Source organism: Corvus brachyrhynchos, unplaced genomic scaffold (assembly GCF_000691975.1).
Source record: "Corvus brachyrhynchos isolate BGI_N302 unplaced genomic scaffold, ASM69197v1 scaffold166, whole genome shotgun sequence".
Classification (NCBI taxonomy): domain Eukaryota; kingdom Metazoa; phylum Chordata; class Aves; order Passeriformes; family Corvidae; genus Corvus; species Corvus brachyrhynchos.
In genome coordinates, this window is record NW_008239671.1 from 830,975 (window position 1) to 836,004 (window position 5,030).

The 5,030-nt window shown below is 49.2% G+C and overlaps 1 long non-coding RNA gene across 1 annotated transcript in view; it reads right to left on the reverse strand.

Moving 5' to 3' along the window:
- Positions 1-1,505: 1,505 nt before the first annotated feature.
- The window catches only part of LOC108448676, a 5,665-nt gene continuing 2,140 nt past the window's right edge, over positions 1,506-5,030 (reverse strand). Inside the window, exon 2 of the long non-coding RNA XR_001864641.1 lies at positions 1,506-3,972. This is a non-coding gene — a long non-coding RNA (uncharacterized LOC108448676). The remainder of the gene's footprint in view (positions 3,973-5,030) is intronic.

Genomic DNA, 5,030 nt, shown 5'->3' on the forward strand with positions numbered 1-5,030 from the left:
CTGCTAAATGCTTTCATTTCAAGGATTTCTTTAATTTATTTTTAAATAAAGATACTCTGTCTTCTCCTGCTCTCCCCTGACTTCCCCCAGCAACATGATCCATTTGGATTAGCTCCAGGAAGATGAAAGCCGCCTTGCTGCTCCCAGAGTTATCTGTGTACTCCACACAGTCCGAGGAGAAAAGCGAATATTCCTGGTCGCTGATGCAGCTCTTGGCCTGCTGTCAGCGCGGAGCTGCTGAACGGAGCAGTGGTATTTCAAAGACAGATAAGGAGACTCTGCAGGCTGCATCCACGCTCATCTCTGCTTGGACATGCAATTCCTTCTGTTCTGTTTCATGGGCATTTGCAGAATTGCATCAAAATTGAGCGGTGCCTTGTCTGGCTGAATGTGGGACACCTCCAAGGGAAAGCAATGCCCCCAACCCCTCTGGGCTCGTGGTCTAGCATTTCACCATCCTCACAGTGAAAACATTGTTCCTTGCCTCTCAGGATGGAATTGCCCTTGCTGCAAATCCCTGTTGCTTCTCATCCTTTTATCACACCCCTCTGAGGGGAGTCAGGCTCTCCACTCTCTGTAATCTTAATTTACGAAGCTGAAAAAGAAATTAGATGTCACAAGGCAAGACCACAACTGGCCAATTGTTTGTATGCAAGACTGAAAGATGGACAGACACAGGAAGTGTGGAGAAGTCTGCCACCACTAGGGCAGGGAGCACGAGGACCTGGGCTTGTCACTGCAGAAGTCTGAAAGGGAGATGAATACAGGCAGATGAACATCAGCCCTTGGGTTACACCAAGGTGCTGCTGTGACACAGACACGTGTTTTGCTGATAACAAGGTTATCAGAAGCCAGGATCCATCCCCTGGCCAATCCCACCACATACTCAGGAGCACAGAGGGAAGGCAGAGGCAAAGGGATGCTGAGAACGGTGGGGAAAAGCCTTTAGAGGAGGGGAGGCTTTGCCCCAAAGACAACAGGCACCCCACAGTTCAGTCGCCAGCCAAGCCAAAATAAAAGTGCTTTCTTCTGTGCTGCATCCAGAAAGAGAAATGCAGCCCATGACTCAAGCTGCTTGTGCCAAAACCAGGATGTGAAATGGTGAGCAACGTTCCTGTTAAGCAGAGTCTGCAATCCAACTGAGCGCCCTGGATTTATGGGAGTTGGCTGGAAAGGTGGATTTTTGTAGCTAAAAGCCTCCCCTCATGCAGCAAACCCTCAGACAGCTGCAAGTCCCTGTGGTCCCTGGGGACAACCTGAGGGAGGTACTGCTTGGGCACAGGTGCTCCCCTTTTCTTCACCTGCAGCAAAGAAACCAAATTCCATTTTGGCATCTCTGGTTTTCTTTCCCCTTCATGCTGGTGGATTTTTGGAGACAGGAGAACAGTTCTTTGTTAATTTGTGCTGGAAATCCTGATCATCCAGGTCTTCGTCACTGCTCGGGTGTTGTCAGCTGAGTCACGGACTTTGAGGGACATTTATTACAAACGGAGCTGACGCCCGGAGAAAGAGATAGGTTTGTAATTAAATGGGGTTTAATGGAAACACGGAAGGGACAGGTGAAATTAAAGCGGGGCTGCAGTGACCGACTTCTTAACTAATGACTTGTAAATTGGTTACAATTTACATTTTGAAAAGATACAGGAAACTCATTATAAGGCTCTAGACAAACAGCTCAATGGGCATGAGCAGAGAGGACAGAGCTCTGCAGTGGGAGCAGCTCGCACTGACAAAGAGCCAAAACAGCAGCAACCTCTGAACATTTCCACCACCGCTGTCTGTGATGGCTGCCCTCCCCAGGACTGACTTTAGGAAGAAAAGTATTTTAATCTTTGATTTTCAGCTACAAAATGCCAGAGGAGTAGCCTGCTCAGTGCTGGGACCATGTTCAGATAATACAGCTGGAGCTAAGTCTTGGAAAAGACCTCCAAGATCAAGTCCAACTTTTGGCCCATCACCACCTTGTCAACCAGCCCAGAGCAGTGAGTGTCACCTCCAAATGTTCCTTGAACACCTCCAGGGATGGGGACTCCAACAGGTCTTTTCTATGAATGTGCCCATTCCCAGGAAACACTGGTTAAGAGTCATATGGAATAGTTTATAGTCCAAACAGATGAAGAAAACATCGTAGATGGATAGCTGGAAAGACATTCACAGATGCAGGTACAGCCACACAAGGTGTGGTCAGGGACATCCAAAACCACCAGCTGTGTGGCTGCACTGTTCACCAGAGCCTTTGAAAAGTTTTGGTTCTGTGCCCACAGGAAGGAAAGCATCTGAATTTCAGACACAGGGATTTCACTTCACCACTATTTTTTCCTTTAATCCCCTGTTAGCACAACAATCTTGATCTTCAAATATTTTTGAAGACCTACTCAAAGAAATCCTTAGCCTGGCTGAATTTCTTTTAGACTGATATCTTTACTGGCATTATTTGTTTCAAATCCTCCCCCAGCTTTTAAGGCAAAAGAGGCCTTTATCTGATCAAGTCTCACTCTCTGCATCTCTCAGACATCCTGGCCCAGAAGCAGCTGTGGCTGAACTAGACCAGACACTCAAACCTTCAGAGCAGAAATGAGCTGCCATGAAACACAACACAGAGGGAATCACCTCACAATGATTTCAAGCCTTCAAATTTTCATGCATTTCTTAATTTTGTAATGTTGTTTTCAAGAACTGGGATTCTATTTCGATTATGACCGTTACTTGTATTTAAATTTCACTGTTCAAGGTAGATTTGGAAGGTATCTCAAGCAACAATAAACCATCTTACTTCTCCTGAAACCAATGACACAAGTAGAGCAGTGAGAAGGAAGCAGCAGGGCCTCAACAGACCAAGACAGATCTCAGAAGCTTCTTCAGAGGCTTTGGGGAGGTGCTGAGCTCCAGATGGTGCAGGGAGGTCCTGGGTGGAGCTCACTACCCTGCAATTATAGAATACACCAGCAGCTCTTTGGCACCCTGATGCAGACACTCCCCAGAGTGTGATCCTGCAATCCAGAGCGCTTCCTGGAAGGTGCTGTGTCCCACTGGCACAAAGGAGTGACGCAGAAACGCTCCCCTCCATCAGCACATTTAGAGAGGAGTTGGAAGAATAGCCGAGGTCCACATCCAAGTGCGAGGGAGGCAGCAGGCAGCACTTGTAGCGTTTCTCCGTGTAAATAAATTCTCCTGCACGAAGGTTGCATCCCTGCTGGAAAATAAGGCGTGTCCAGGCACTGGGAAGTACATCCATGGGAGAAAATTGTTAGAAAGTCCCGCTGCACAAACTTGGGTGCCAAGCTACATTTTCCTAGATAATTCCCGGTTCAAGGCACAGAGCAGTCCAGGAACACCTCCCAGCAGGCATTTTGCATCCAGCCACTCTCTCCTGGAAGGCGAGGCAAGCTGACAAGTGTGGAAGAGGGCGTTTTGTGCCAGTTGGCCCCAGGGCCCGGGATACACCGAGTTCCTGGATGCACTTTAGTTTATTAGCAGGGAATTGCCTCTCCTCAGAGCCTCATTAGTGGCCATCGATACCTGACGGCCCCGCGCGTCACCGGATCAAAGCCTCGGGTTTGCTCTGCCAGCTGGGCGAGTTCTCCCGGCTGCTACGAAGAAGGGACGAGCGCTCACACGTGGATGTGCCTCCTGCCCGGCAGGGATTTAAATTTAAAGGGAGTTTAAGTGTAGAGGTGGAACTGCGGGGTGGTTTAGTGGGGCTTTGGCAGTGGGGGAATGGTTGGACTTGATGATCCAAGAGGGCTTTTCTCACCTCAGTGATTCTGTGATTTTATATAATTTCTATATACAATGAGGTGTTTGAGAGGGGAATGTACTATTTGACCTTTTGTTAAAATAAAGAATAAATTGAAAAGATACCTGTTTTCCCCCAAAACTGCCTGTACTGGGACCAGGTGCTGCCCCCACGCTGGGTGAGGAAATTCCATAGGTCGGCATAAATACTGGATTGTTGTGATACAGGATTTCCAACTGCTGGGACAAGGAGAAACACTTTTAAACTAAATGAGGGCAGATTTAGATTGGATATTAGGGAAGAAATTCCCTGTGAGGGTGGGGAGGTTCTGGCACAACTTTCCCAGAGAAGCTGTGGCTGCCCCTGGCTCCCTGGAAGTGTCCAAGGCCAGCTTGGATGGGGCTTGGAGCAACCTGGGACAGTGGAAGGCATCCCTGCCCATGGCAGGGGGTGGAATGAGATGGTCTCTGAGGTTCCTCCCAACCCGTATCATTCCATGATATTCTTGCAGTATTTGCATGACTGAGTGGAACAAGTCACGCTCCAGCAGCAGTCACCAAACTCCATCACCACCCACAGCTCATCACAGCCTTCACACATTCTCCCAGTGTCCTGGTAGAAAGCCAGCCTCAAAATCCTCTGGAATTTACATGGCTATTAAAGAAACCAGAGGGATTTTTCCAGACCTAATTTAGGAAAAATATAAAAAGGTTTCTGTAAAACACAACCCAAGGGATGTCAAATATTTCAGAAGACTGGTGTCCTATCAAACTGACCTAAGCATCCCTTGCTCTGTCCTTCCTCGGGAGTTTAAGCTCAGTTTCTACACGGGGCATTGGTGACACCTACAGGAAAAACTCCTCTGCTCCCTCTGCAGCCCAGAGAGGAGCGGGTGACATCCCATCGTTAACATCACCTCCTTATAAAGGCTGTAGGGACCATGCAGGGAAATAAAGCACTCGGCACTGGAACAAGTGTGTGCTGCCTGCAGGGCTGGGACACAAACAGGGGCTGGGAACCTCCAGCTTCCCCACATCTGCTTTAGCCAAAACTGAACATGAGGGAGTGTTGGGGGTGGATGAGAAGCTCGCACGGCCCAGCCAGATCCCTCCGTGCCCTGGGCTGATCCCCCAGCGTGGGCAGCAGGGGAGGGGGGATTCTGCCCCTGTGCCCTGCTCAAGTGGACTTCCCCTGCAGAGCTGCCCCAGCCCTGGTGTCCAGCATAAGGAGGCCAGAGGAGGCCACGGAGCTGCTCCAGGGCTGGAGCCCCTCTGCTCTGGAGGCAGGCTGGGGG